Raw genomic sequence first — 26,659 nt, 5'->3', positions numbered from 1 at the left:
CAAAGTATTAGTAGTGAGATTTTGGTGGGCATTTTACTTCTTTTTGTTTATCTATAGTTTCTAATTTTTCTGAATGAACTTTTTTTAAACCATTTTGATAAAGGAAAAATAGCTATTTTTAATATTTTCAAGTTCATTTATTCTTTTACTCAGCAGCAAGTCTTGGAATTATTTCTCTGAGTTCTCTCTCATGCTCCCTTATTTTTTTATTTGTTTTGTTTTGCAACAGGATCTCACTATATAGTTCATGCTGGGCTTTAACTCACTATGTAGCCTAGGCTGGCCTCCAACTTGTGATCCTCCTGCCTTACCCTCCCGAGTCCTGAGATTCCAAGCATGTGCCACCATTCCCAGCTCATTTTGATTTTTAAAATAAAATGTACATTTATTACAAGAACAACATGTCCTCTTCATAGCCCTTACATTTTGAACTATCAATGTATTTTGTTTATTGATAACTTCAGTGGAGCGGAAACACTGTAACGTTTCAAGTGTTCATCTTCTCACAGAATTCTTTCCTTAACCTAAATTTGTACTTTAAAAAAGGAACCTACCTCTATCCTTAAAAAAAAAAAAAGTATAATTTTTAAAACAAATCAGGCAAGATCAGATGGTATTTTTCTTACATTCTGTTTTTAAATGTTTCTTATTCACAAATTCTTCCATCTTTTAGAGTGAGGCTAAATTTGTAAATTCCTAGTGACTGTTATGCCATAAATTTCAATAGTGCGCATGCTCAGGAGGAAATGTGCGCGTAAGAAACAGGAAGCCGACCCAGCGCGCCTGCTGCAGTTTGCCTCACGGCCGCCGGGTGGTGCGACTGCTCCACGCCGTGCTTGGTCCCTGATGGAAGGCGAAGCTCTGAAGAGAGAAGTCTCAATTGCAGAATGCTTGGCTGGGAAGGATGCAGCCTGTGCACGCCGGACATTTTATTTAGAAACGGTTCTGCCCGCGTGTGCAACATTTTTTTGCGTCCTTTGACAGCTATGGATTGGATTCGCCAAGGAGAGGTGGGGAAACCTTTGTTGATTTCTTACCCTCCCGTTTTCCTACTCCAGATTTTTAATCAGGAACAATTTTTCTTTATGACCTATTGGCTATTTTCATAGCTGCCATTTTCAAAATTGTAGGACTTACTCCACTAAAGTCAAGAATAGTTACCACTGGACAGGAAGATAGCATGCTCTCCTTTTGGAAAAGTAGAAAATTACATTGCTTCTAGCATGGAATGTCGTCTGGCCTGGAGTGGTGGCGCACTCCTGTAATCTCAGCTAAAGCGGGAGGATCACTGTGAGTCCGAGGCCAGCCTGGTGACATAGTGAGTTCAAGCCCAGGCTGAATGAGACCTTGTCTTTAAAAAAAAAAAAAAAAAAAAAAGTCATCTAAGGAATATCACTGTGGGGGCTTGGGGATATAGTTCGGCTGGGCAGCATTTGCCTGGTAAATGTGAGTGCCGGGTTCCATCCCAGAAAGAGACCCCACCCATGAAGATGGAGATCTGGGCTCTGGATGAGAGGTTTTTTGTTTGTTTGTTTTTTCAGACAGGGCTGGCCTCGAATTTGCAGTGATACTCCTGCCTCAGCCTCCGGAATGCTGGGATGACAGGCCTGCGCCACCACACTCGGCTGGGTGAGGGGTCTTGCAAGCTAGGTCTCTGGACCAGAGATAAACATTTGAACTGAATATAATTTAGAAACTTAGCTTCAATTTATATTTGTAGATGCCACTAAATTTGCAGTTTGTTGGGATAAATTTTTCTCCATCCTGCCTTCTTTTCATTTGTTTTTTGTACTCCAAAGCTCTTACTTTCTTCTATGTTCTTATTTTCTGTTGCAGTCTTCCATCCCTGTTTTTTATCTTGTCTTTGCTGTCCTCTTTCATTCACTAGGACCTGTAGACAATTTTTGAATGAAAGTCAATTTTTAAAAAATATTCTATGTTAGCCCTGGATCATTCCATCCCAGAAAAGGAATTCTAAAAGTTACTAAAGTGGCCCAGAGGTTGAAGGACCCCTAAATATGAATACAATTGAATACTTGAACTAGTGTTCACTCTAATTTAATGTTGGCAAAGGAACTGATTATTTATCTGCTTGGGAAACTAATGAATGGTGGAACCAGATGAAAAGAATCTGAATTTAAATAGCAGTGAAATTAGAATGAGAACATAGTTTTGAGTCTACAAACTATAAATAGAGTAATGAAACACAGAATTTGGTGGCGATGACAGAACTCAGAGTGAGAAACTGGAATTTAAATGTCAAATTCACCTTCTCAGGAAGAGCTATCATCACGAGCTGGGGAATGCAGGGCTTTAAATATATTTAGAGAGAAAAAGAAGAAGTGATACAGGATCTTGGATATGAGGTTTGGGAATAAGTGAATACCATGCAATTCACAGTTTTCTGCAGAAGGGGAGAGGAGGAATCCTGTGTGTTGATCAGAGAGAAGGTGAATCTCATTCTGCCAACCAAGATAAACCTACAGAGCCCTGGAAGCTGCCAACTGTCATCTGGCCTTAGGGTGGATCAGATTCCCTTTCTGACTATCACACTTGTCAGTAGTACTAGCTCTGTGGTCAAAAACAAGGTTATTTCCAGTGTGGGAGCCCAAAGGCACACCCACCAGGAGGCTTCCTCCCTTCCAAAGGGCTCTGAGATCAGACTTCAGGGTTTTTTTGTTTTGTTTTTGCTTTTGTTTTCGTTTTCTTGAGACAGGGTCTCCCTGTGTAGTTCAGGCTGGCCTCTAACTCCCAGCAATCGTCTTACCTCAGCTTCCCAAGTGCTGAGATTACAGGAGTGAGCCACCATGCCCGGCTTAAGGGGTTTTTTTTAGTGAGATTTTGTGCTATGATTGGACCTCGAGGGACATCAGCTTGCATTTGGGTTCTGTAAGCCTTGAATGGGGCTAAATTTATAATAGTCTTAATCCATAAATAGAATTATGTTAATAAGTAATTTGGACCCAAATATGTGTTTAAATATTCCTGGATATCTAATCAATTTTTGCAAACATTCAGTTCCCTCCTATTGTAACTTGACTCCATCACTTCTTTTTCTTTTTCTTTTAATCATGAAGAGCTTCCAGAATACCAAAAATCAGAAAGAATAATACAGTGAGCTTCCTGCTACTACTGTTATCCAGCCAGGCTGTCAGTATTTCCCATTATTGGGCCAGGGATTTAGCTTAGTGGTTCCGGTGACTGCCTCACAAGCGCAAGGTCCCGAGTTCAATCCCTGGTACCAAAAAAAAACCCAAACAATATTTCCCATTATTTTCCAGAGCTCTTTACTTAGGCCATTTGAAGAACTTTGAAAATAATTTAGACCTGAGTGAAATCTCTAGTGTCTCCTCACCCAGCCCTCTCTCCAAGTCCTTCTCTAGAAGTCAGTCCACATGAACTTGATGTTTATTTCCGCATGCATGAATTTTTTCGAGTGACCACATCTATATGTGTCCCCAAGCAAAACATAGACCATGAAGGCTTTAACTTTGGGGGAGGGTGGCTGGGAATGGGCACTGAACTCAGGCCATCCTGCATGCTGAGTACAGCCCTACCCCTGAGCTACTTCCCTAACCCACTGTTTCAACTTTTTAGAAAAATACCACTGTACTCTACACAGTATCCTTCAATTTGCTTCTTTTTCTTAACACCATATTTTTAAGATTAATTCATTTTATCACATTCACTATCAATTTTCATTTGTTTTCATTTAGACCTGAAGCTCGGTTTTCCCATATTTTGCTTCCTCTCTGGACAGTTTGACCACACAAAAAAATTTACCATCTGGTGGAGAAAATGAAGAATTGCAGACAATCTTTTGGAAACAGCTATGAATTAATCTCATCTTTTTACCATGAAGAAACTGATTAAGAAAAACAGCATATATTTAGATTTTATTATATTGTTGCTGTTGCTATTATTTGGTGGGTTGATTTTTTTGAGACAGGATCTTGCTATGTAGCCCAGGCTGGCCTTGAACTCAAAATCTTCCTGCTCAGCCTTCTGAGGGCTGGGATTACAGGTGTGCAGTCCCACACCTACCTCTGATTATATAGTTTTTAAAGATGTTGTGAGATACTTAAGTAATTCTCCCAAAGTGTATTGTCTATGTTATGAAGGACAGTGAATGTATTGCTAAGCTGGTGGGCTATAAATAAGAAGAGATCTATCTCATACTAGGATTTACTGGTCCTATGGTCTCATCTTGCTTCTGTTATCCTTGAAAATTTATTTAATTTACTTATCTCTCTGTTTTCTCCTCTCTAAAAATCAATTTGGACTAGACACTCTTGGTGCAAGTTTTCAATGATCTATGAAATAAAAATAATAAAGGCTGAAATTTTATTTTAAGTCATATGTAGGCAAAATTTCACTTTCTATGTGAAGTAAGTTATTATTATAATACATTGATAAAGTGTGTTAGTAAGCTTTGCATCACTGTAACCAAATACCTGACATATACAACGTAAGGGAGGAAAGGTTTATTCTGGCTCATGGTTTTAGAATGTTCAGTCCATGGTCAGCTGGCTCCATTGCTTTTAGGCCTGTGTCGAGACAGAAATATCACGCCTGAAGGAAAGCTGCACAGCTCATGGCAAAGAGAAAGGGAAAGAGCTAGTGAGCAAGGGACCAGGACAAAATACAGTCCCTAAGATCATACCCTAGGGCCAACTCCTTCAATTATACTCCTCCTAAGTTTCCATCACCTCCCAACAATACACCAGACTGTGGTCTCATCAATGGATGCAGCCACTGCTAAAGTTAGAACCTGTCTTAGTTACTTCCTTGTTGCTGGGACAAAGGACCCAACACCCACAAGCTAAAAGAGGAGAGGTTTATTTTGGCTCACAGTGTGTAAAGACTTCAGTCCACAGTGTGGATGGCCGAGGGGCATGGCAGAAGAGGCTTGCTCATGGCATGGCAGCAGGCAGCAGAGAGCAACCAAGGGAGGAGGGAGAGAGACAGACCCTGCCAGGCTCTGACCCCATGACCCATCTCCCTCCTCAGACCAGGCTTCACTCCCCAACATCCCATTTAGCTATAAACTCATCAGTGGGCCAATCCACTGATGGATGTCAGACCTCCATGGTCCAGTCATCTCCCCAAAGCCCCACCTAGCCCATGAGGCTTTGGGGGGACACCTAGATCTAAACCACAACAGAGCTCATGATCCAGTCACCTCCTGGAAGCCCCACCTCTGAACACCGAGACTTTGGGAACAGTTTACATCAAAACCATTCACACAGGGAAAGTGCGTAGTGTTCATGGTTTAGGACAGAGCATATTTAGCTGTTTGAATCGTTATGTAGGATCTAGTTATGATTTTACCTTCCCCACACATTTTGCTCACATCTGTAATCTATCCAGTTCTGAGTCCTTGGGGAGAGCCCCCACCTGATTATGCCATTGGTCTTGTGGGCAAATCAGGCAAGGAGGTGAATCACAAGGAGGCCCCTGTGGGCGTGCTGCGTGGGAATCACTCCCACAGGACGTGGCTGTCACCCTTAATGTTCGTGGGTCTTTTAGCATGGATAGGGCTCTATTATCAAAGTTGCAACCTGCAGAATTCTCCCTCAGTCCCTTCTAAGGCAAAAGCAGTCATTTTAGAGGGTTGTCAAATTTCTCAGCATAGACATAAACCGTGCTTAGTCTAGAAAATACTTGAGTGTGATTAAAAATATATTGTTCCTTATAACAATGCAGGAGCAGGACCGGGGATTTAGCTCAGTGGTTTCGCCGCCTGCTGTGCAAGCGCGAGAACTGGCGTTCAATCCCCGGTACCAAAAGAAAAACCAAAACAATGCAGGAGTTGCCACCTCGACCGCCCCCGCCCTTCCACACAAGTCCTGACTGCTGTCCACACCTGCAAAAGCAACTACAGGAACTCTTCCTTAAATTGTCATCTGCCCTGAAGTAAATGGAAAAGTATGATCTGGGATACAGATGATATTGGTGCTAACACTGGCAAAATAAATCTTGGTGATTGCTCAAGCATCTGATATCTTTCTTACCATGACTCTGTGTGAAAAACATAACTTTATGTGAAAATATATATTATGGATATAAATTTTTATGAAAAAAACGATTCGCTTTTTTTTTTTTTGGTAACGGGGATCAAACTTGGGTCCTTGCGCTTGCGCAGCAGGCAGTGAAACCACTGAGCTAAATCCCCGGCCCAAAAATGATTTGCTTTTGAACAGCCTCACCTGCCTTCTTTTTCACGGAGGAACAACCCATGAAATTGTGATTGCGAAGGGAGTTGCTCTAGATTGTCTTATTTCAAAAGAAACACCGTGGGAAACCATCCTTGTCACATAACCTTTACCACGTTGCTCCATGGCTTCTGCACTCCTAGGAACCACTTACATCATTTGCTGCGGATGGGATAAAATTGAGATGCAGATGAAAACAACCCTGAGATTCCACCTCACCCCGGAAGAATGGCTGCTATCAAGAAATCAACCTATAACAAATGCTGGCGGGGCTGTGGCGAAAGAGGAACCCTGCTCCACTGCTGGTGGGAGTGTAGACTGGTGCAACCACTGTGGAAATCAGTATGGAGATACCTCAAAGAACTAGGACTACAGGTCCCATTTGACCCAGCTATTCCCCTGCTGGGGATCTTCCCCAAAGAATTAAAAGAATCATAGCACAGTGATATATGTGCACCCATGTTCATAGCAGCACAGTTTGGAATATCTAAAACTTGGAAATAGCCCAAGTGCCGATCAACTGGAGACTGGATAAAGAAGATGTTATAAAATGGAGTACTACTCAGTCATAAAGAATGAGAAACTAGAGACATTTATAGCTAAATAGGTGAACATTGAGGCCACACGCTTAAGTGAAATTATTAGGACACACGTGTAAATACTGAATAGTTTCTCTGGTGTGAAAAACTAAAAGTGTAAATAAGGGTCAAAATGTATAATTAATAATGCGTAATAGGAAGAAAAGGTCTAAAGGAGTAGGGGACGTGGGAGGGGTAGGGGAAGGGGAAAGGAAAAATATAAGAAAAGGAAAAAATGGAAACAAAGTGTTTGTAAATAGGGAGGGATGGAGGAGGTGAAGGGAGGACAGGGGAATGGGGAAAAAATAAGAACCAAGATACATCATGTAAAGGTATAAGATCCCAATGATGAATGTGACTGTATTGTATACCTAAAATGTACCAATAATCTTAATGAAAAAAATTACGTTAAAAATCACAGTAAAGCTATAGGTTTCCTTTGCTGGTCTATGTATTTATTACCCACCCACCCCACTCCACCCATGGAGTTCACAGGTTATATTTACAGAACTGGAGAATTTCTTTTCCTTAGTTCATTCTCATTAATTCTTCTAGGACATTTTTTCACGAAGTAGAATGGGTGGCTCCACTTTATCTGTTAACTGTGTGGAGCAGCTACGAGCCCTACATCAAGGCTCTGCCTAGGCCGATTTCATGGTTGGGTGTAGTCTCTCAATATGGTCAGCCCCCCACTTTCTTCTCTTTCCTGTCTCTCCCAGGGCAGTGAATTGAACCCAGAAGCAATCTACCACTGAGCTCCATCTCCAGCCCTATTTATTTTTATTTTTTGCCCAGGCCCCACTTTTTGTATTTCTTTAGTCTCTTTCCTCCCCCACAGCCAAAAGCTAACTACAGCCACATGATACACCTGGTTGGAATTCTTGGTGAAATGGTAGCCTTTGCTTTTGTCAGTGAGAACTAAGTTCACGTCAATGACATTTTTTTCTCTTTTCTCAATGGTAGATTCTCTCTCTCTCTCTCTCTCTCTCTCTCTCTCTCTCTCTCTCTCTCTCTCTCTCTCTGTCTCTCTCTCCTTTTGCAGTACTGGGGATTGAATCCAGAGCCTTTGCATTGAGCTATATTCCCAGCTCTTTTTTATTTTATTTTGAGACAGGATCTCACTAAGGTACTAAATTGCCCACACTGGGCTCTAACTTATGATCCTCCTGACTCAGTCTCCCAGAAAGCTGGGATCACAGTCATGCACCACCATGCCTGGCTCACAATCTCTTTCTTACATGACACATCCACGTTGTTCTTTTCTCACCTGTGCATTCTTACACCTACTAAGTGCTCCACTCTGATTCTCCCATCCCATTTCCTTTCCCGTGACTCTTTCCCCACACTCAGGAGTCGCCTCTGCTCAGGGCTGCAGGTATTTCTGCCTTAAGCCCGAGGCAGTGTGAGCAGAGGCAGCACTGCCAACCTGTCCAAACCCAGCTACGACTGTGAAAGGCGGAGGAGCAGGTGGAAACAAGCACATCTATGCAGATCTGAGCCAGCCCAGGAGCCTGCTGAGTTGGCCTGGCCCAGAGAGGCAGTGGCAAGTGGGCAGGCAAGGCAGGAGGTGTCACTATACCTGTGTGTCCCCAAAGCAGGACACAGCAGCAGGAAGGAGGAAAGGATTCTCAAAGAAAGAGCACAGGGGAGAAAGCCAGGATCAGGGTCCCTGGGGACCAAGAACAGTGCCTCATCCAAAGCGTCAGGGAAAGGATGGAACTCTGTGCAGTGAGGACAACTGGCCACCTTGGGGTTTGGGTTCATCCATGCATGGCACAGGGAGTGGCAGGAGGCGAGCAGGGAGCTGGCCAGAGGGGCAGAGAGCGGGAAGCTGGAGATCTGGGCCCTAAGTGCAGTGACAGGTGGGGGCAGACAAAGGCAGCCAGGGCTGAGGAATCAGGATGACTGGTGGGGGCACCGTGGCTGTCTGGGCACAGGAGTGAGGGAGAGGGAGGTGCAGGTGAGTAGCAGCTGCAGGGCAGGACAGGGGCCACAGGGAGGCCACGCTGGGCTTTGGCTCAGGGAGGTGGAGGGCACAATAAGCGAGGAAGAAGACCCACTGCAGTAAGTCAAGGTGACAGCCAGTGTGCAGAGAGACAGGACAAGGAAGATGGCCGTGTTGGTGTCCACCTGGGACAGCAAGCATGTGCCCAAATTAAAATGTAAGTCAACATAAGCCAAAATCCCACACTTTGCTAGTGGTGCAGGATCCTTAATGGTATCCACAACGCCTGAGCTCATTCTGGAGCAGGGCTAAGTATATCCCTCAGTCGTGGTCTGGCTACATTCAGGGCAAAACCATGGAGTATAATTTTTAAACTAACACACATTTAATAAGACCTAGGATGTCTTGAAGAGATTTAACTGACAGTGTTGAGATTCATACTACTTTATGTTGAGAATCCACTCTCCAGGAAAATTTATTTCAGTCACATTTTATCTTCCCCTAAACTGTAACTTTAGTGTAAATATCTATGAGGTGTGATTTTAAAAAAACTACTGTACCATGAATGTTTACATTTTAAAAAAAATGATTACAGTAAAAAAATACATTGCTATTGAACCCCCCTTTATATTCCCCTCCTCACTTTGAACACACTTATCCCATCATTCTTGCCACTTTTGTGAGTCAGGGTCTTGCTATGCCATCTAGGTTGGTCTTGAACTCACCATGTAGCCCAGGCTGGCCTCAAACTCAGGGTGATCCTCCTGCCTCAGCCTCTGGAGTGCTGGGATTACAGGCGTGCATCACCTCATCCATCTTTTTCTTGTCACTTTCTGAAGCAGTTCTGAAACCATCTGAATACTAATATAATTATTTTCTTCTCTCAAGAAATTAAAAAGTGTTATTTGTGTCTACACTTACGTGTTAAGACTGAAAATTAAGCATGGGTTAGTCTTTGGCTAATGAACAATTGGCAAGTTCACAATTAGAATTTATAATTCCAGTGTGAAGTTGACTAATTTGTTAGTTTAAAGAGGAGTCAGCCCATAAAAAGGTAAGATTATCTGGATTGTAGCTACAGATCACAAATCTTGTGTCCATTCAGTTTTTTGCCAACAGATAATTAATAACTTTCTTGCAAGCAGGCGTTTAGAAGTGTAAACACAACTCCAGTTGAATCATGTGTTTACTTCCTTATTATGACACTAGAACGTGTTTAGTTATCTATAAGCTGATCCACAGCCTATCCAACAGTATCATGAAAACATAATTTTTAAACGATTTTGTCCAAATTGTCTATCCATCCATCCTAGCAACCAAGCCCCATGTTAGAGTCATTGCTGGCTGAGATATAACAGCTACCCTGGGAATCTTGTCCGAACAGCAAGCTGACTGCTGCTCACAGTCAGATCTGCTCTTTCCCACCCCTGAACGTACACAAAAGATTTTTGTCATTCTTGGCATCGGGCAGCAGCAGCAGTGAGACCTGCCAGCAGAGCTTGGAGGCAGAATGTCCTTCCACCTGTTTCGAGCTGTAAGACAGGCTTCCAAGTGCGGGCTGGATGGGGGGCTGCTTCTTTGAATGGCAGCTGAATGTACCAGCAGGGTCCTTGGCAGCAAGGTCTGGGCACTGAAGCCGGGCATTCAGGAGAGCTAAATGGAGACGAGAAACTCGAGCGAACCGCTTCCTGGAACATTGACAACCTGAATGGGAAATTCAGAATGACCAGATTCACTCTATTCTTAGACCAACCGAGGTCAGAGTTCCAAGACTCTATTTATTCCAAGCTTTCCCTTAAAAACATGCCTGGCAACGTGGAAAGACAATAAAAATACCCCCTTTTCTTTTAGAAAATGTTAACATTGCTTATTGTTTTGTTATGCTCTTGCTTGAGCGTTTTTTTTGCCATCCAGTAGTGACAGCCTTGTACTAGAAATCAAGAGAACTATGATGGAGAAATTCATTTAAAGGAGACAAATAGGGCTGGGGATTTAGCTCAGTGTTTCCGCCGCCTGCCTCGCAAGTGCAAGGTCTGGAGTTCCATCCCTGGTACCAAAAAGAAAAATAAATAAAGGAGACAAATAAAAATGATGTATGTGTACCAATTCCCTAAGATGAATGCAATTTTTATGTATTACAAACACATGCTAATAAAAAAATAAAGGAGGTAAGTGATTTATTCCACATCTCGGTACACTACTGCGGTGAGAGGCGCTGGTGATGCCAGCTTGCTTTTGCAGCTTTCGTTGTCGTCATAACAGGGTTGGGAATAGTGTCCCTAGGTGTGGCAGGAATAATGGCCCAAGTGGAGAAACCCTTACTATCAAGGAGGGATAAATCAACAGCAAAAGGCTGGGCAGAAGTCATAGGGTTTTGTTGATTCCATGTTCCTTGTCTGATGCTTCCTGGACCTCTAGTTTCCAACTCAAAGTCCTCAGAAGTTGAGGAAAGCCCTGACAAGTCTGAGGGGTGGGGTAGACAAAGGACAAAATTTTTCCACTGATTTCAGTTTCTCAGGAAGTTGCAAAGTAATTGTTTGCTTATTCAAAATACAGCCTTAGGGATGACTTTTAGTTAGGAAAAAAAAAATCAGGAAGATACATTCATTATTATTTAACAAAGATATCTGTTTATAAACAAAATCCCTCAAAACAAGGATTCCACAGAGCAAATCATTTTAACAGAAGCTTTTCAGGCTGGCATGGGTCATGCCTATAATCCCAGCACTTGGGAGGCTGATGCAGGAGGATTACTGTGAGTTCAAGGCCAGCCTATGCTACATGGTGAGTTCAAGGCCAACCTGAATTACATATACCATCCTAACAAAACTAAATAAAGAAGGGGAGCTGTTTTTCAAACTTTTCATAAAAAAATTTGCAAGCAGTGGCTAACTTCCCACTAGATTTCCAAATTCAAAGTCCTGAAAGTTTGTAAAGATTGTTCTAGGTGAGACTGTGGGAAATACCAGAGTTGTTCCCCGCATAGAGGCTTCCTCTGCTGAGTACCTGGTGCTGGGTTAAAGGGTCCCAGACATTGGCCTGACTCCCTGGAGCTGGGAGGAAGTGGCTGGAATTCACTAGAAGGGCATCTGGCTTGAGCCATGCAGATGTGCCCTAGAGTTGTGGATTCTTCAAGGTTTTATCAAAGAAAAGGCAGAAAGTGCATGCATTCCAAGAATTCAACTAATGTGCACAACTGTATTTATGATGAGACTTTCCTTTGTCCCACCAGCAGTAACAAAATCATTTGTTTTTCAATCTGTACAGAAGTGCATCCATTCCTTAAATTATCAGACATTGCTCATGTGTCTATCATATCCAGGCTTTGGGCCAAAGCTGGAACAAATAAGATTCCAGGGTGTCACAACAACTGACTGGGTGGGGTAGGGGGGCCTCATCTGCATTACCTTGACAACAAACTGGGAACTAGGTCCCCAACCTCCTCCCTCCTGAAAAGGTTGCACCCAAACTGCACGCGAGACAGTTTCTCCACTTCTTAGTGCCCTGGTCTTTGAGTTCTACACAGCTGGCTTCCCCAGGCAACTCCTATAAGAAGCTAGTGTCTTGCCCCAGACTGGGTGCTATTTTAAAGCTCAAATTCTCCTCTCTCCACCCACTGGGAGGTTCTCACTTATGCTTGATAAGAAAGAGAAACAGGCCAAGTTCCGCTGTGGGATACCCACCTACCACCAAGGTGTCTGGCAAAGAATCCCAGCCCATCTCTTCTTTTATTGAGTTTTGCTTTGAAAATTTCCCCCAATAAAGCCCATTAGACTTCATGGAATCCATCCCCAAATCACCATCTTGATGTATGACAAGGTATGTGCATGAAGGATATCGTACTACAGCCTTGCAAGATATTACCATGGGAGGACCCTGGGGGACAGGTAACAGGATCACTCTGTCTTATTTCTCACACCTGTGGGTGAATCTATAATTATCTCCACATAAAAAGTTTAACTCAAAATGAATAAACAAATGAATCTAGGGCATTCATTACTTAGCCTGTCATTTTCCTCCTCTTAAAATTGCAGTGTAGCTTAATAAAAGCCTACCCCTCACCACAGTGAGGTTCTGTGGCTTCTGTATCCATGGACACAGGCAGGTGGACCAGGGGGCCTGCAGGTGTGCAGAGGAAGCTGACTCCACTGATGTAAGCGACCAGGAAAATGTGGTTCGTCATAGAGTGAGAAGTCTTGAGTAGGGTAGTCCCAGGGTCAGCTAACACAGCACCTCACCACTCATAGTCAGGGACCAAAATTCTTTTGGCTTCTAGCCCACCTTCCTTGCCAGTCAGCTTGGTCCTCGGGCTGGCTAAGGTATGAGTACTGGATGGCTGCTGTCATGCTGTGTTCCTCATGTAGCTCCAAACAGAATCTCTTTTCATAAGCTTCACTTTAAAAGCCAGGGGGATGGATGGATTGCCATTGTCCCTAAATGGAGTCCTTGAATGGCAGTTAAGGTTAAACATCAGTTTGATCGGCTTGGGTTCCACCCAAGAGAGTGGTGGCGCACACTTCTGGGTGAGTCTGGGTGAGTCATGGAGAGATGACATTGGGGACTATACCTGGTCTCTGGTCCCTTCCTCTCTGGCATTGTTCCTCTGCTCTACTTCCCACCCACCATGAGCTAAGCATCTTCTGCCACCACACCCTTCCGTCATGTTGTCTCTGCTCTGGATCCAGCCAACGATGGACTGAATCCTCTGAAACCACGAGCCAAGTTAGACTTCTCCTCATTTAAATTGTGGGTGTCAAGTGACATAACTGGGTGCCTCAGTGACGAGAAAGCTGACCCTTGAAAAGGTGCATAGTTAAACCTGTTGGGGGAAAAAAATCACACTGTACTGGTGAATAACAGCAAGGACTAGGAATGGGCAGCACCCCATAACCATCGAGCCTGGTGAAGCTTCAGGCCATCCAGAGGGAGATGGAGAGGTAGTGGGGGGCTGGGGCCAGAGGAGCAGCTGGGAGGAACACACATTTGACAGGTTGTTCTGATTCCACACCATGGAAGATAACAGTCCAGCCTGCCAAGTAGGTCTGGGAAACTCAGAGCAAGCTGAGGTTCAAGGAAGAGAGGCCACCATCACTGGAACCCAGAGAGTGAACTTCCAACAAGGAGGCTGCAGCTCTGTCACAGTTGTGCTCGTTGTGAAGGATGCAGGCTTGGGTTTAAAGGTGAGGAAATTTTTAAATGTCATTTTTCTTTGATTGCATTGCATCCACTTAAGGTGAAATAATGTTTAAGAAGCTGGCTATGGTGGTACACACCTGTAATCCCAGCACTCCAGTAGGCTGAGACTGGAGGATCACAAGTTCAAGCCCACCCTGGGCAACTTAGTGACTTAGCAAGACCCTGTCTCAAAATAAAAAAAATTTTAAATGCACTGGGGATGTAGCTCAGTGCAAATGCCCTGGGTTCAATCCCTAGTACTGAAAAAAAATACTTAAGGGCTTTTAAAAAATAAAAAATGAAGACATGCAACAACTCCCTTTTGAATTATTTTCTCAGACACTCCAAAGATTTATTTTTTTTTATTTACTCAAACTTTCTGATATACAAGTGTAGTATCCACCAGAGGGTCTCGAGGGGCAAGAGTCCATCTATACACCGGAAGGTGTAGCCACACTCAGTGAGGGCAGAAGGGTGCAGAATGTGTTAAGGTGAGGGATATTTACTGCCTCCCTGACTATGAATTGCAGGAGCAGAGCCTGGAATCTTCCCCAGTGTCTGTCTGCATTCCCAATGCCTGTCACAGAGTGGATGCTCAGTAAATACCAGTAGAATTCATTAAAACTTCCCTGCTCTACTACCAAACTATAAAAACCTACAAGGCTATATTCTTCCTGGCAGATAGCTTTAAGAAGAAAGGAGGGAAGCTGGAGATCTCTCTGTGTCATTCTGGGTGTCACACACCCCATGAGTGGTCCTAAATGTCAGGTCTCCCAGGTGGCCTCTACCAGGACCTAAGCCCTGGAGATGGAGCTCTCCAAGCCCCAATCAGAGCAGCAAATGTGGAGCAAGAGGTGGGGCCTCACCTGCCATGCACCAGAGGAGGGGGAGGCAGATGGACCGGGATTCCCCCTCTGTCTTGCTGTCGAAATGAGACAGAGTGCCACATCTCCAAACCTGGAGGGCCACTGTGTCTGTGATTCAGGCCAGAGGTTCCTCCCAGGGTCTGGGCAGTGGGAGGGGCATAAACACACACTGTTGAGCCCATCAAAATTTTTTAAAGATGGAGCAAACTGTTCCTTTCCCCCAGAGGAATTTTACTACTGATCTTCTGTTTTGTTTTGCTGCTGTTGTTAATGCTGTTATTGGGGTGTTTGTTTGTTTGTTTGGTCGGTTGGCTGATTGGCTGGTTTCTTGAGATAAGGTCTCACTATGTAATTCAGGCTGGCCTTGAACTCATGGCAATCCTCCTGCCTCAGCCTACTGAGTTCTGGAATTATACACCCAGCCCTTTTTCTATTCCCTTTCTTTATTTCTTTATGCTTCTTCCTTTTTCTCCCCTTGTCCTTAACTTCCTCCTCCCCCATAAAACTGATACGTTGTAAAGGAAAATATATCTTAATATTTATTGAGAGCCAGTGTTTTTTCATGACTTTCTGACCCTTCATAGAAAATTATTCTCTCGTCCTACACTGACGTTCATAATAATTTTGTGAAGACGAAAGAATCCAAATATGTGTATGATGATGAATAAATGAAGAGGAAGAAACCAATTATTTAAAGACTTCACATTTATGCACCCCAGGCTCTACTATTTTAAAGTTAGAGTTCAACTCAATGCCATTGGTGTTGGAATCCCTAAGATTACAACTGCCATCTCTGCTTTACAGGCTTCCTTTATCTTTCCTGTCCTATATTCTCCTTCCCCTGAGACCCATTACAATGCACTTATTATTGGCTTGAGGCCTACTGTGGGCAAAGGGAGCAGGGGCCCCTTTTAAAACTAATATGAACCCAAATGTTTGGGGAGTGGTGGAAGACACAGGAAGTCATGAGATGCTAGCCCCAACCTAGGTGGGCATGCTTGCTTGTGTCTGGGTTGACTTGAAAATGAAGAATGCCTCCTCAGTTAATTAATTTAGTCTATCAAATGTGTTTTTCAAAACTCAGTGTGCCTGTGCAAACTTACATGTGACAGTGTGTATGGCCTTGCAGATTTGAGGTCACCAATCCTAAGTAATTCATGTAGAGTTTCTCCTGGGCCATGCACTGTGTAAAGCCGTGTGTGTGTGTGTGTGTGTGTGTGTGTGTGTGTGTGTGTGAGAAATTTCCATTTCTGTGACAACATACTTGAGAAAATTGACTTAAAAGGAGGAAAGGCTTCTTTGGCTCACAGTTTCAGGGGTTCCAGTCCATGGCAGGCTGGCTCAGTTGCTGTGAGCCTGTGGTAGAGGAGGCAGTCAGGAAACAAGGGGGTGGGAGAGTCCCAGTGCCTCCTTCAAGGGCACACCCAGTTACCTACCTTCCTTCCACTGGGCCCCATCTGGTACAGGTACCACCCCCTTCCAATCACCTCAAGCTAGGGAATAAGCCTTTGATCCATGAGCCTTTGTGGGACATTTAAGACCCAAATGATGACAACTTGGGTTTGTTCAGTCCTTCAATGATCCTTCGAGTTTACTGTCTTAATAAGCTCAGGCAGCCATGACGACACGCTGTACACAACGTGCCCTAAGCTACAGGCATTGATTTTCTCCTAGTTCTGGAGCCTGGAAGTCCAAGATCAAGGTGCTGGTGGGGTTGGTGAGTGGTTAGGTTCTCCAGGGTGGCAGGTAGCCACCTTCTCACTGTGTGGTCACAAGGCTGTCCTCTGTGCTCCCCAGCGAGAGAGTGAGCTCTCTGGTGCCTCTTCTTAGAAGGACACTGACTCGATGGGACCCAGACCCTATTCTTTGGGCCATCTCCAACCCTAATTCCTCCTTCAGAGGCCCACATCCAAATGCAGCCATGCTGGGAGCTAGGGCTTCATGTTATAAATCTGGGGAGACACAAGCATTCTGTCCCCAGCAGTAAGTAATTTTATTCCCCCCATTTTTCAGATTAGGAAGCTGATGTCAATAATTCACCCAAGCCCATCCAGCTGATAAATGGTGACACTTGGTATGAAATCCAACATCTGTGTTCTCAGCCGCCACCCTGTGCTGTGTCCTATCACCCAGCAGCCACCACCATCATCCAACCATGACCCCAGCCCCATGCTTAATCCTGTCACACAACTATTAGAGATCTGTCTGCTGTTTTTAAAAAAAATATTTTCCTATAGAAAAAAAGCCTTTACTATTATTATTTTATTGGAAATAGATTTCTATATTGTCAAATTTAGAAAAAATAACTTATAGTTACTAAAATCTAGCTTTTTCTTTTCTTTTCTTTTCTTTTTTCTTTTTGGCAATAGGGACTGAAACCAGGGCCTTTGCCATGAGCTACCTCCCCAGGTGGCTTTTAATTCTTGGCTCAATCTAGCTTTTAAAATGTTTATACATCTTAGTAACTCTAGTAAAGACCTCCCCTACATTTCTATTTTTAAACTTTTAAAACTCAACAATAAGAAAACAAACAATTTATGACTGAGGAGGTAGCTCAGTAGAATAGCGCTTGCCTGGCGTATGCCAGACCCTGGAATCTGTAGCATTGCAAACAAATGATGAAGAAAAGGAAGAAAAGAAGGAGGGGGAGAAGGAGGAAAAAGAGAAGGAGAAGAAGGAAGAGAAGCAGAAGGAAAAGGAGGAAGAAGACAGGAGAGGAGCGGGAGGAGGAGACAGAAGAAGTGGGGAAGGAGAGGAAGAGGAGAAGGAGGGGGGAGAAAGTGGAGGAAGAAGAGGGGAAAAAGGAGAAGGAGAGAGAAGAGCAGGGAAGGGGATGAAGTGGAAAGAGAAGGGGAAAGAAGACAAGGGGACGATGAAGAGGAAGAAAGTGAGCAACCTATTTGAAATGTAGACCTAAGACCTTGGCATTCACCAAAGAAGATACACAGATGCAAATAAGCATAGGAAAAGATAGCCCCCATCATATGCCACCAGGGAACTGCAAATCAAAACGGAACTGAGACACCACAGTGCACCTGGCACCTGTCAGCCCTGCGCAAATCCAGGACGGACGCCCCATCACTGAGTGCTGCTGAGAGCAGAGCAACAGGAAGGCTGTGTCACTGCCGGTGGGAGTGCAAAACACCACAGCCTCCTTGAAAGACGGCCTGGTGGTTTCTTATAAAACAAGCTTCTATATTTAACCCTCGTGGTTAAAAATATAACCTGTGGTAAATTTTTTTTAAGACTCTATTACTGTTGAAAAGTTTTCAACTCAACTTTCTACTCAGAAAACTAGAGCTCTGTAACTTGGTGAGATTACCCTTGGAATTTTGTTTTGTTTTGGTTTGGTTTTTTGAGACCAGGTCTTATCACTATGTAGTTCAGGCTGGCCTGGAACCCACTATGTAATCCAGGCTGGCCTCAAACTCAAGGTGATCCTCCTGCCTCAGCCTCCTAAGTGATGAGATTATAGGTGTGAGCCACCACTTGGGGCCCCAGAATTCCTGCTAGCCAATGAAGAAAACATTTTTACACCAACTCACATGCATTGCTATGTTCAAATTAAACATGTGCCAAGAAGAAGGTGACTGACTGACAACAATCCTAGGGTTTTGTTTTTGTGGTACTAGGATCTAATCCGGGGCCTTGTGTCTGCTAGGCAAGTGCTCTACCCTGAGCTTCACTCCCAGCCCACCAGCCTTAGGATTTTAAAGGAAGTAGATGAGAGGGACTTTGAAGTGGGTGGGGGCAGAGAGTAGAGACTGTGGAATTAGGCTCTCCGAGTAGGAACCCTGCTCTGGTGTGTCCTTGAGCAGGTTGTTCAACCTGTTTCAGCTTCCTGGTTAGTAAAATGAAGATAGTAGAAGCTTCGGCCTTAGGTGAGGGTTGAGCGGTAGAATCCATGTTAAGAGCAAATCACCTACGGCTTACAGAAGCACTCACTAATTTTCTTGAAATTGTAAACTTCTAAAGAAAATGTTTTGTTATACTTCTTTTTAAAAACATGATCATTCCTTATGGAGCTCACAGGGGAGCTCGGTGTGTGGTGACAGGAGTGACAAGCATCTGGAATCCGCGTCACAACCCAACCCATTCTCAGGGTTGCGAGTTACACAGGAAACAGTAGAGCCAAAACAGGCCTCACAGGGCAGGATCGGCCCAGCCCATAACCCACAGCTACACAGCCCGACCTGTGGTGGGAGCAGCGCTTGCTGTGTTCCCACAACAAGCACCTTGGCGCTGCCCAGCCCCGTGACTTCCAGTGAACGCGCCTGTGCGCCGCCTGCGCTTTGCCGAAGACGTTGCAACGTGGGTTTTCCTCTTCGTGATCTGTTTAAAATCGAGCATTTCGATTTAGAATGACTGTAGATTTTTATTTATTTATTTATTTATTTTTTTGGTACTGGGGATCGAACTCGGGTCCTTGCACTTGCGCAGCAGACAGCGAAACCACTGAGCTAAATCCCCGCCCTGTAGATTATTAAGTACCACAGAAAACATATTTAGACTGGCTGAGCTTAATTTTAAACTAAGCTTTAATTTTAGACAAAACAGCTGCAGATACAACTACCCAGCCCCCCCCCCCCCACACACACACACACAGACTCCAGGGGTCTGTGTACCCTGTTGAAGGGATTGGGGAGTTTTGTGGCTTGAAGGACAGAGCCAGGGATAATGGCCAGGAGGGCTAAAAACCAAGATGAGGAAGTTTGAAAGAGGGTGTGGATTCTCTTCCCATACAGCTCTTTGGACTTATTTAAACCCCAGTGATTGAACAAGCACAGGCCAGGTAGTGGGGGAATGGGAGATAATTGGCAAGAGCCTTTTTTGTAAAACTAAGGATCTAACTTAAGCCTTTAGCATTGAGCTTGTGTTCCCCAGCCCTTTTTTGAGACAGGATCTCGCTAAGTTACTGAGTTGCCCACGGTGGGCTAGAGCGTGTGATCCTCCTGCCTCAGCCTCCCAGAGTGCTGGGATCACAGCCACCTAGCTGGCTGACACAAAACCTTTTTGAGACTCAGTCTCAACCATTATTGCTCCAGATTGTAGATGACAAGGTGGAGCTCAGAGCTGGGAGGGAGAGTGGTTTCCACGACTTCCACACCACACCCTTCTCTGCTCTGACCACCCAAGGGCTGGCAAGCTTGGAGGAACTGGCAGAGACCAGGTCGTTGGCTCGAGCTGTGCAGCTTTTATGAAGGGAAGTGGTGGCACCAAGGGCTTCCAAGGGGCCCTGCAGGACACAGACTTGGAGGAGCCAAGCAGGAGAGCAAGGACTGAGCGGCTCTGTGTAGTTACAGCAGCTGTTTTGTAAGGATGAGTGACACAACTTGTTGGGGACGCCCAGAAATAGCTGGAGGACAGGAGGTCAAGCTAAGAGCCTGTCATTACCTTTGAAATTTGGACATCAAAAGGAAATGTAACCTATTTCTCTATGTCTGGAGAGAACTGGATACAGAGTCGCTAAACTCTAATTGCAATTAATGGGCTACTTTATATGCAAACTAATTTCAAAGGAAAAAATTGGTGGTTTACAATAAAATAAGATGAGAGCCATTACCAAAATGTCTATGAATTGGAAAAATTGAGAGGCAAAAACAATTTTGTTTTTGGAATTAGATTATGCAAAAACAGAAAAACAATAAAGCTTAGGAAGACTGGAACTCACCTGTAGGGAGCTTTTCACCACAAGTCAAACCATTTGTTTTCAAGGAGAGCTCGGGCTGGAAAGGTGGGTGGAAGACGGACTGAGGACTTGTCTTAAATATTCCCATCTTGCTGTACTTAATATTGAGAAAACAGCAGTTGCAGAGCCCGGCATGGTGGCACACGCCAGTAATCCCAGCACTCAGGAGGCTAAGGCCAGCTTGGAATACATAGTGAGTTCAAGGCCGGCCTGAACCATGTAACAAGACCCTGTCTCAAAACCACCACCACCACCACCACCACCATCACAACAACAACAAAAAGAAAATAGCAGTTGACCTTATCAAAGGATGAGAAGGATGGACATGAGGATCTTTGGTCTGACTGGGGTGTGGGGGTTTGGTTTTCTGCGGCACTGGGGCTCAAAGCTGGGGCCCCAAGCACGCTGGGAATCACTCTGCCACCACGCTACAGCCCAGCCCAGGCACTACTCTTGTTCTCTTGATTCAAGGATATCCTGAGCTTTTGAGCCACCTCCAAACCAGCCTTGTAAATGACTGTAAGACACACAGTGCTGGGACTGAGGATGTAGCTTGGTGGTAGAGCTCTGGGTTTGAGCCCCAGCACCACACACACACACACACACACACACACACACACACATATGCACATGCACAGAACACACTCATAGGCTGCAGACAGTGGGCAGCCCAGTGGGCCGCAAGCCTACAGCACTGAAGACCGTGCCCACAGAATAGCACCAGCACACCACGGGTAACAGTGAAAAACACCTGCAAACTTCCTTGTTAGAACTGGTTCCCTGAGACTGATGGCCTTGGTTGTCCCTTCTGTCTGTCCATTTCCCTCCAGGGGTAAAGTTCTATTTGCTCATCCTTTGGGTTGCAGCTGATGAGCCACTTCCTCGGGAATCCCTTCTCTGACTGGTCTAAGCCTTTCCTTCTCCTCTTTACTTCTTCATAGATGAGTTATTTACATGTAAATAATGAATATTGATATAATTGTGCTTTAACTACTCCAGATAATGCAGGCAAGGATCACACCCCTGTTGTTCACCAATGAACCCTCAGGACCTGCATGGGGCCTGGCACACACTAAACAGTAACATTTGCGGAATGGATGGATAGATGGATGGATGAACGAATATTAGCATCTCTGCAGATCTTCCCTACTTGGCTTAAAGCTCAGGCTAAAGCACTAATCTGTTACCCACTCATGCTATTCATATTTTTAACTATTTTTAATATTAGATAAGTGATATATGTTCATTGTAAAAAATTCAAACACATATGCACACATATTAAAGTTATAGTCTTATATATGTTGATTAAGCCACAATAAAGCTGTTTATTAAAAATCCATAATCTGCTTTCATGATTCCACCCCAATCTAGTCCTTTATTCCTTCTCCCAAGTGTAAAACCACTCCTAAGTTTCACGTGTAAACTTCCGTATCTTCTGTGTGTTTCACAGACAGACAGATAGATGGACAGATCTCTGTACATGTATACCCAGATAAATATTCACATATTTATACTGTCATCCCCCTATGTGGTGCATACATATATCCAGAGTGTTTTAATCCAGGTGCAATCTAAAGGCAGAAGCATGTGAGATACTGAACACAGGTAATGGAGGGTGCAAGAGGCCAAACAGAAAGGCAGAATCCACACTCTAGCATGGAGCTGGAAATATAAAGGGAGGAAGCAGTGTCACCAGAACCCAGGAGCTGGGGCCATCTGGAAGCATCCAGAGCCCAGGCAGCCCCTCCAGGCTGCAGCTAGAAGCAAGGAGTGAGGGGCTGCCGGGCAGGGAGGAGGGGTGCCCTTCCCCGGCTTCTCCCCTCCTCCTGTTCTTCAATGTCCACCTCTGGCTCTCTTTGGCCAGGTCTGCAAATGAGCCTGGAAAATGTGGCTCCTGGGGATGCAAAAGCCAGGGAGAAGGTGCTCCAGAATAGCCATGAATGCACACAAAGGGCAGCATATATAGTTTAAAATAAAACATAAATAGCGCCATGGCATATGTAGGGTTCCAAATTTATCATCTGCCATTTTTATAGAGACAGAATCTCTTTAAAAGGGCCCTAGAGAACAGCCTTGATCCACAGAATTAAAGGACAGCAGGCGGGCACAGGTGGGCAGCAGAAAGCAGGCATTTGTGGGAGAAATACACTCATAGCAAAAGGACAGACTTGTCCCAGTGGAGCCACTGGGTGCAGGTCCTGCCCTGTTGCAGAGTAGAAGGAAAGCAGGGACTAAAGACTCAGAGCTTTCTGACCCCCAGGGAAATGGGGCTCCCATCTCGACTCAGGGACTTCTACATAATGAGGAAGTGAAACGCAGAGAAGCTACAGGCCAGGCAGCCTGACAGGCCTTAAGCCACTTCATGGTCATTTTTTAAACTTTTTGAGGCCAAAGCAGGGGAGCTGTTAGGGGACAGTTTAGCACCAGTGCCTCCTGTCCCTGCTGTGAGTCACCAAGCAGAGAAGCTATGGTGAGGAACAGACAGTCTAGAAGCAATGGTTCCAGAATATCCTGCTCTGCACTAGATGCCTAGCCTAGCCTTTCTTACGAAAGCGCCACTCCTCCTTGGATGCTTCCCTGACCTCCCGGCTGCTGGTGACAGCCTGTGGAACAACTTTGGAGGCTTCTATATGTCCCAGGCACCATACACAGAGGAATCAGATACAATCACAATTAAGCCATGGCCCTCCGGATGCCTCACAGGAGATCAGAAGTGAAAGCAGACTATTCCAATGCAAGGTGATAACACAATAATATCCATGGCCCAGGAGAGGGAGTAATTGAGTAAGGGAGGGGGGCGCAAGGAGATGACAGAAGGCTTCTAAAGGTGACCCCAGAGAAGGCTTGCAGGAGGACTAGGAGCTCTTTTGATTTCCAAGCCCAATATTAAAATGATGCAATTAGAACAACCTTCCACCACACCCCACTATTATTGCTCTAAAATGCACAGGCAGATCGTTCTTGTCTCTACACCTCTCATTACATAATGGAAGACCCCACTCACGCACGCACATGCCCACGGGCGTACACGTCACTTCTGATAGAGACAGCGAATCCACCACCCCATCAGTCATGCTGAGCAGAGCCAGATTGATTGAGATCTTCAGAGCCTCTGAGAATGTTTGAGGCTCCACCCAGGATTTAATACTAGACAATGCTGCCAGTCAAATGGCTATAAGGAAGCCCCGAAAAGTTCCTATCTGTCCCACACTGATGTTTTGTATGTTTTTTCCACTCTTTTTTTTTTTTTTATATCGGCTATACAGACTCACAAGTTTTCCTTGGGCAGATTGGTACAGGCACGTAACACGCTTGCATCATTTTCACCCTGCATCTTCCCCTTTGCCTCGGCTTGCCCTCCCCTCCTCTAGTCACACTGGGGGGTTGATGTGTATAAAACACGTTGCTCATATCCATTCTCTGATTACCTACCCTTCCACTCCAAGAATAAGAGGGAGGGATATGTTTCTTAAAATATCAGCCAACTCTTACCCCTGGAACGTCCTTCTGAGTGCTGGGGGTCCTGCCTTGCAGGTGCCCCACAGTGTTCAGCCTGCTGTGGGCACTGAAGATGCAGCCCCTTGTACACCCAAAGCCCTGACTGAGGCTACGCTCAACAAGTTCACGCTCACATCCTCAACCAAACACACTTCTACTTCTTCTTTTGCTTCCCCACGTGGCCCACACATTAGGACTCCATTCTTTATCCGTCTTTCCCACCGAACACTGAGTTTGTCACTCAGGATGGTCATGAGGAGGCCCAGGAGCCTGGGTCACCATAAAGAAAGGCAGGTGTTGTGAGAAGTGATTTCCTCAGGCTGAACCCAGCATCCTGGAGCAGGAGGAAGCCCCTGTCACAGTGAGGCATCCGGGCATCTCCAGCCCCTTTTTATTTTTTGAGACAGAGTCTCACTAAATTGCCCAGACTGGGCTGGAACTTTGATCCTCCTGCTTTGGCCTCCCAAACAGTCTGCTTCTCCAGGGAAGGGGTTTGGGGGCTTGTTCTGAATCTTGGGGAAAGCAACAAGTCTCCGGGGCTGTTGGCTCCAACAGGTGTTCCATAGGGCACATGAGAAGGATGAGGAAGCAGAGGGGCAATTAGCAGAGAAAGTGCCCAGAGAGAAGTGCTGCTATGCAGACGGTGCTGATGCCATAGAGGCCCAGTACTGGCCTAGAATGCAGCCAGGATGGCAGAAGGCCCGAGCAGTTGTGCTGGGTCACTGAGGGGACACATCCTCAGGACGCACCCTTAGGCGATTCCATCCCAGAGTACACTACACACCAGGCTGTGCGGTACAGGCTATGTTTGAAATTTTGTATTTTTACTTTTTGAACATTTTGTTACAAACTAAGTCAGAGGGCTTGGGGTGTGGCTCAGGGGTAGAATGCTTGCCTCGAGTGCACAAGGCCCTGGGTTCCATCCATCCCCAGCATCACAAAAACACAAACCTAAGACCCAACACACACAGTAGCCAGGCCAGCCCGGAATCAGGGCCCTTGATGTCACTGTCTCCCACCTCCATGTCTGGAAGGTCTTCAGTGCCAGTGACACCCATGGCACTGTCACCTTCTGCGATGACACTGCCTGCCTCTTGTGGACTATTTCCTGAAGGACCTGCCCAAGTTTGTTTTATAGGTAACACTTTTTATAAATACAGGGCTATAGGTCTCTCCCCCCTCCCCCCGTATTTTGTTTTTGTTTTTTGAGACAGGGTCTTGCTATGTAGTTCAAGGTGGCCTTGGACGTATATGTAGCTCAGCTGGCCTTGAACTCGTGTCAGTCCTCCTGCCTCAGCCTCCTGGGTGCTGAGATTACAAGCATGTGCCACCTCACCTGGTTCCAGGCCTCTCCCTCTGCTCTCAGCCGAGGGCCAGGCAAATGGCGAGCAGAGCTGCCGTCCTGCCCTCCCTGGTGTCCAGGGCAGGCATATGTGTCTTGGGCACACGTCTCAGAGGGCAATGTGGGTGTGGAGGAGGGCAAGCCGGGCTTCCTGCTGACACAGGCTTCCTGAATGGGCCACACGCACCAGGAGGCAGAGGCAGGAGGGCTTCCTGGGGTCTTATAGGCAAAGGGAATCTTGGGAGCAAAGGCCCGAGGGCGGGAGAGAGCACAAGCAAGGGAGAAAAAGACAAAAAGACCACAGCGTGGCTGGGAGGGCTCTAGGGAAGATGACAAGAGGGGCTGTGCCAGGTGAATGGGCCTGAATCCCAAGGGAGCCCCAGGGAGAAACTGTCCCAGCTGCCATCTCAACAGCTTGCTCTGGCTGCAGCGTCAATACTGGGTTACAGGGTTGCTTTAGCAGGAACTGCATCCTAATTACTCCTCTCTTTCTCACTTTCCTTTCCAGTGGCCTCAGAGATGTAAATAAATGCACACCAGATCCACAGTGGACAGCACGCCAACAATGAGGGCCAGTATGGTTCAGGGAAGAGCACACAGCTTGACACAGGTCTGTCCTCCCTCACCTTTCAGGGGCTCTGGGCTCTGGGCAGGGCACTCACCCTCTCCCAAACCTTCCCTTCTGAAAGCGGGGAGAACAATGCCTGCTTCACCAAGTTGCATGAGCAATAGGAAGGGTGTGGGCACATTACTGGGCTTTGGCAGAACGCCGTGCATGCCAGCTGTGATTGGCAACCATTGCAATGCTGTCAAACTAGTCAGAGGGAGAATTTTAATATGCAATGTACGTGTGAGCACTACATATTTCTACAGATGTTTGTCTGATGAGATCTGCCTCATACTCGTGTTGGAAAACAGGTTTATCTTACAGGTGTGATTAAAATATACATAAACATACAGTAAAGTTTTTAGAAAGTTTTCTCAGTAAATTATATTGTGTGTGAGCTGTCTTATATATATTGGTTCTTTTCCTGTATGCAGTTGTTCACTGGAGAAATTGAATCCATTTGTTAGCCTGTCCTCTCCCCACCAGATGGAATGACATTAGCTTCTCAAGAACAATTTTATTTCATTGTTTCTCCAGAGCTTACTGGACAGCCTGGTACAAAGTAATGGGTGCTCAGTAAATACTTGTAGAATGGAAAAATAAACAAAAAATGAATGAATACATTTTTTTGGGGGGGTACCGGGGATTGAACTCGGGTCCTTGTGCTTGCGCAGCAGGTGGTGAAACCGCTGAGCTAAATCCCTGGCTGAATGAATACATTTAACTTATGAGTCTAGCTATTAT

At 45.2% G+C, this 26,659-nt stretch overlaps 1 protein-coding gene and 1 long non-coding RNA gene across 2 annotated transcripts in view; one reads left to right on the top strand and one right to left on the bottom strand.

Moving 5' to 3' along the window:
* Positions 1-26,659, bottom strand: part of Herpud2 (HERPUD family member 2) — a 127,105-nt gene that overhangs the window by 57,939 nt on the left and 42,507 nt on the right. The window lies entirely within an intron of this gene.
* LOC106009003 (uncharacterized) lies at positions 78-7,764 on the top strand. The gene is made up of 3 exons (XR_015445490.1): positions 78-1,010; positions 1,542-1,629; positions 3,717-7,764. It is a non-coding gene; the product is annotated as an uncharacterized LOC106009003 (long non-coding RNA).

The sequence above is a fragment of the Heterocephalus glaber genome, unplaced genomic scaffold (genome assembly GCF_053883595.1).
Source record: "Heterocephalus glaber isolate CG9 unplaced genomic scaffold, H.glaber_assembly_v1.0 deba00001610, whole genome shotgun sequence".
Classification (NCBI taxonomy): domain Eukaryota; kingdom Metazoa; phylum Chordata; class Mammalia; order Rodentia; family Bathyergidae; genus Heterocephalus; species Heterocephalus glaber.
This window is presented reverse-complemented; position numbering and strand designations above follow the sequence as displayed.